This window comes from Morone saxatilis, unplaced genomic scaffold, assembly GCF_004916995.1.
Source record: "Morone saxatilis isolate NCDOM2014 unplaced genomic scaffold, NCSU_SB_2.0 Contig2, whole genome shotgun sequence".
NCBI classification, from domain to species: Eukaryota; Metazoa; Chordata; class Actinopteri; family Moronidae; genus Morone; species Morone saxatilis.
The window spans coordinates 1,660,328-1,666,329 of NW_023339762.1; the positions used below are offsets into that span (position 1 = coordinate 1,660,328).

At 39.0% G+C, this 6,002-nt stretch overlaps 1 protein-coding gene across 1 annotated transcript in view; it reads right to left on the reverse strand.

The window, feature by feature from the left end:
* plcg2 (phospholipase C, gamma 2) overlaps positions 1 to 4,812 on the reverse strand; it is a gene marked incomplete at its 3' end in the record, with an annotated part of 32,967 nt that extends 28,155 nt beyond the window's left edge. The window contains 1 exon segment of the mRNA XM_035664573.1: positions 4,645 to 4,812.
* Between the last annotated feature and the right edge of the window lie 1,190 nt (positions 4,813 to 6,002).

The following is a 6,002-nucleotide window of genomic DNA, read 5'->3' on the forward strand; positions in this document are numbered from 1 at the left end:
TGGGAAACAAACTGAATTCACCTGTATGATAGAGTCAAATTCCTCCAGACAAATATTGAACATTTATTTCAAGAGCTCTGTTGGTGTTTTCAACAGCTGCTGTCACTGTGAGTAATGAGACTAGTCACCGGTTAACACGGTCACTCTTTAAACCATAACATCAGTAGTGCAGTTGTGCCCATGCTTCACGGAAGTCTCACCAAACTTTTAAAGTAGGCCTTGTAGATCTAATATGAGCGAGATTCAGCAACTGAATTGCTAATTTCCTGCCAAAAACTTGTTAAAAAATCCAGAATTTGGTGGACTCCTGAGGTGATATAAGTTAAAGTTTACTCAGCTTAATCCATAAGGAAGTCTACTACTCATGCTCAGACCCCATTGGCTCACAGAACTAGGGTCTTCAGGAGGGAGGACTGCAGTTGGACCCTTCTCATGGCTCTACAGAAACCTATGGGTGGCGTCACAGAGTCCATTTTTGATTATACACTGATAGAGAGAAGAGAAATAACGGGTGGCTGTGGCTCAGAGGCAGAGTGGGTCGTCCCCCAATCGGAAGGTTTTGGTGTTTGATCCCCGGCTCCTCCTTGCCACGAGTCGAAGTATCCTTGAGCAAGACACTGAACTGCAAATATACATAGCATCTGTGTGTGTGTGTGGTCCAGAAACAATTTCTAAAACAAAGTTATTGTTTATTATTTTAAAATGATATAAAAGAAAGGACAGCATATCTTTATGTGCAGATTAATTTCTTGCCTAATATTGACAAATGTGAAACCACATATGTTTCCTTCATCTGCACTAATGCTAATGCATATATAAAAAAAACATGCAGCATTAAAACTAGAAAGTGTTCTTCAGTGTTCTAAAGTAAAATTAATGATTAACTGACATTATCACACAACCCCCCCCCCTCCCCATTTTCCTAGCTGAAACCTTTACCCCTGTGAAGGGACAGTCCCTGATCACTGCACTGCTTATACTAACAAATGTCTTTATACTGATGCACCAGCGATACGTAACACCAATGCTGTGCCAACACAGAATACACGATATCACTCACCAATATACACCAAAGGAATGCTTGTGTATACACGCAAACACACACCTACCAGCTGGTTAAGATCAAATTTCATGGGAAGTTCAGTGCCTGCACTGGGTGTTAAACGGAACAATCGCATAGTCAACTGCATTCTTGCATGAGATACAAATGTGACAGAGGCAGAAAAGTTCTCGCTGCTTAAATGTGAAAAGGCCAGAGGGATGGATTAGACAGTAGTGAAAGTAAAGCGGAAAAAGAGTGGCCCAGCAATGACTTTTTCATATTTATGTAGGTTAAACTTAGTTTCACTACAGGTCACTGACTGCAGCTCTGCTACAGCGTCTTTTCATGTGGTTTTAGATTAATGTCAAAAGTAAGCTGTGTGTTTAATACAGGTTTAACATATTCAATATTTACAAATCAAAACAGATGTTCGTGGAAACAGGATTTTGATGAAACTTAAAGCAAATGAAGGCAAAAAGAGAGCTGGGTTGCACGTAGTCCTGCACATTCACAAACCAAAATCATAATAGTCTTTCTGTCACAGCAAAAATAGAAACAACACACACACACACACACACACACACACAGAAAAATTAATCAAAAGAACATGCTTACAGATTAGGTGTGCTAACTCATTTTGCATTAACACTTAATATAATGAGTAATGTGAAAGGCTTGCTAGTAAAGCCACAACAGCATTTCCCAACTCTGTACTCTGTGCATGTTTTTTTTTTTTGCCTTTTAGCCACCATTTCTTGTTTTTACAACACATTTACTCTCAGCACTCAACATCTGTTTTTAGCTAAAAAATGACCCACCCAGCACCAAATGGCAGACAAAATCAAAAACTAGCTGGCAAAGAAAATCAAACACACACAGCTAAAGAGACAGATATTGTTCTCCGAAGTTGTTAAAGAGTCGTGAAAACGTGCCTCACTGCAAGATACGCTAGACAACCAATCAGAGGTGAAAGAGATGGGTGACTGTTGAGTCTCATTCCCAGAGCGTCACATAGAGACACTTTGGGACTCTACAATTATCTACAAGCTTCCAACCCAAAGTGTCTATTATCATTCTCAGTTCTGATTGGTTGTTTTCGTTCAGGCCCGGTGGATTCTTGCAAATGCCATTAGGAGCACTTGGAGGAGCCTGATTGTTTCACACAACTATCTGTCTCATGTAACTACTGTCAGGATATAGTGAAAGTTTCAGCAGGATATGACAAAAAGTTATTATTATATAAAATTTACCAACTTGCAGCTTTAAGATCCAGACGATCCGATGACTAAATCGTCATTCCGGTTCAAATCTAGGAGTTAAAAGCACCAAGCCCCTAAACATGGATTGGTCAAAAATGTGGCTTCAGACTGGATAAAAAGTCAATGTAGGACAGCTTCTGACGACAACCACAAACGCTGACGCAGGACACAAAGCGGGATTACGACGCCACTGACAAGGACTTGGAAACGCAGCGTACCCTGAATTAAAATTGACAGATATCGAATGAGTTTTGAACATTTGTTTGAAACATTTGGGATAATGTCAGTAACACAACTTTAACTACATATAGGAACATAGAGCTAGAGTTTATTACACGTTATGGATTATAGATTAATTGATTGGAATCAACTACATATAGAACATAGAGCTAGAGTTTAATTACAGCGTTTTAATGATTATAGATTATTAATTGAATTCAAACTACATATAGAACATAGAGCTAGAGTTTATACACTGTTTAGTGATTATAGAGTATTGATTGAATCAACTACATATAGAAGATAGCTCTAGAGTTTATAGACATTTTAATGTGGAAATGTTCCATATAATAGCTTTAAAGTGACAGTTCACCCCAAACACAAAAATATACTTTTTATATTTAAAGCAGAAATAGTTCCTACATGAAACTGCTCACAAGCCGAGTGCCATCTAGTTTCATAATATTGGAGAGAAGTTTGACATCTCTACGGCTGATACCTCCAAAACTCACATCAAAACAATCTAGACAGATAAAAAGCACTACAGGTAAGATTATTATAAGAGTAAGAATAATATTTTGGGGTGAACAGTCCCTCACTGCTATCACTGTATGAATGTGTGCGGATGGGTGAATGTGGCATGTAGTGTTAAAGCACTTTGAGTGGTTGAAAGACTAGAAAGGCGCTATATAAGTACAGTCCATTTACCATTTACTGTTTTCATTAGTTAAGGACATGAAAACATTTAAAAATGACCACTGTTAATTTTTAGCTAACTATTTAGACATTCAGAGTTCCTTGTTTGTTAGCAATACCAAACAGCACTGTTAGACTACCTTTCTCAGAAAAAGTCTCCTGTTACTTGGAGCACAGTTGGTGGTTTTAGTGCTGACTGTGGCTGTAAAACCTTTGCAAAACTGTTATTGACAGCACCATGCTCAAATGGATCAAGTCAGGCTCCAGAGACATGTCAAGCACCCCTAATGTTTTGTCCAATCCCTTTCTATCAATACAGATAAAAAAGATCTCTGCGCAACATCTAAACAGCAAACTGCAGCCTCCGAATTGACCATGAAGCACCTTTCTACAACAGTTTTTCCACAGAAACTAAACATGTTAACCTTTATAAAGGTAGAATTTGTCACAGAACTGTTAAATGGACTTAATCAATTCAAGAATATTGTTAAGTTTTATCACAAATCAAGCAAAATGGTGCTACATATAGGCTCAATATATGCCCTTTTTGTTGAAACCATAAACAATACAAATGTTCTCTGTAACTCTGGTGACAAAAGGGTGCAGAGAGCTGCTTGTGAACTCGGTTAGGGTAACTTTTTCCTTATTCATGAGCTTTCAAATGGTTACAAACCGTCGTAATGAGCACCAAGCACCCCTAATGTTTTGTCTAATACTTTTCTATCAATACAGATAGAAAAAGATCTCAGCATAACAGCAAACTGCAGCCTCTAAAATTAGCATAAAATTAAATTATCACCTTCTTGTTTCCAGTTTCTACAAAAATTGACCATGTGAACCTTCATAAAGGTTGGATCTGTAGCAGAACTTTAAAATTGACTTTTTAAAATAATAAGTTTTAGTATTAGTATTGTGACATTTTATTACAAATTAAGCAACATGTGGGCTACTCAACATAAGCCCTTTATGTTAAAACTATAAAAACTAAAAAAGTTCTATGTAAGTGTGGGCACACAAGGATGCAGAGAGCTGCTTGTGAACTTGGTTTGGGTAACTTTTTCCTTATTTATGAGCTCTGAAATGGTTCCTAATCACCCCAATGAGCACCAAATAGGCCTCTTCATTACTCGGCTACCACATAAGAGAATAGCTGGCAGGTGGAGCATTGAACCGGCAGCTGTGTGTGCAGTTGGAGCCGGTGTGGAACCGATGGAACCGGTGTGGAGCCGGTGGAACAGGTGTGGAACGGGACGGACTCCATGCTGAGAGCTGCACAGAGCCGCCTGGTCAGACTCATCCTCTGCAGCCCAGCACACAGGCTGCCAGTAAAAAGCGGATTTCCCCTCTTCTCACTTTACTGTTACACCACAGCCACTTTATCACGGACTCAAACAACAAAAACACATTGTAAGAAAGTAAAAGACTTACCTTACAAGTGAAATCGACTCTGTTCAGCTCCGCAACGTTGGCGCTCGTTTTCTATCTGATCATGATTTGAAGGTTATGAAATGAAGCCGGAGAGGATGTAGAGTGTTGACAAAAAGGCCAGCCGCAAAACGGTCAGTTCCTCTATCTGTGTGTACAAGGAAGTAAAAGTTAACTTGCATTATAGGCATAGCCTGCAAGTTTTAAAAAAAAAAAAAAAAAAGGCCGGAAGCAAGGACGGTATCTATGCAAACTACACTGTGCAAGTGGCATCGGGTTATGAGCTGCCACTGTGCGGATGAACAGCTAGTTTTTTCACAATAAATGGTTTGGACTCATCTTTATTGAGTTATTTGTTTTTTTATTTGTTTTTTTACTGCATGTGGGACACAGTCCGCTCTCTCTGTAAACACAATCCATCAACATGTGTTAGACAGCCGTTTCTCACAGTGTGCACAAGGTCCTGTTCATCCTCTGAGGACAGTCCCACTTACACAGTGAGAGGGACAGAAGAGTGTGTTTTTAACTCTGATCTGTAATCGTGGCGGTTTAACAGTGGAATGTCCTATATTTCACTAAAAGTAGTACCATCCAGGGGCGGATCTATTCATGGGGTGTCCAGAGTGGCATGGAGATTTAAAGGGGTGGCAGAAATATACACTGATTTAATTGCAATCATCAGTATTTGCTTGGAAAAGCCCCCAAATTAAGATATCGTGGCACATTAGTAAAGCACTGAATGGAAATATCTTAAGGTGGCATTAGAAATCAATACATTGTTTTATTTCCAAATCTTCATTTTTGCAAATACAAAGTCTAAAATGTGCCCAAAACAGATTATTACATGAACTGACATTTGCTAAATTTGACAATGTTTTACACCAAACTGGGGTGGCAGATGTGTATACATACTCCAGTGATTCCCAACCTGGGGGTCGGGACCCCCATTAGGGTTCACCAAAGCTTCACAAGGGGTCGTGAGGCCTTCTTGATTTTAAGGGGTGTCAGAAAGTGTAAAAAATATACACCGCAGGCCTGTATCTCAGCATCACATTTAATTCTGTGAAGAAAGATTGGGAACCACTGATTTAGAATCTGATAATAAAACTGTAGGGGGTCTGTGACATGTGAAAAGATTGAGAACTGTTCTGAAAAAGTTTAAATAAGAATCCTCAGAACAGCAAATAAAAAAGAATTAAAGGTCCAGTGTGTAGGATTTGCCATCTAGTGGTGAGATTGCAGATTGCAACCTACTGAAACCCCTTGCGTGTATGAAACTACGGTGGCTGTGAAACTTGCAAAAAAAATGTGCCCTATGTAGAGCCACTGTTTGGTTTGTCCATTCAATTCAATTCAATTCA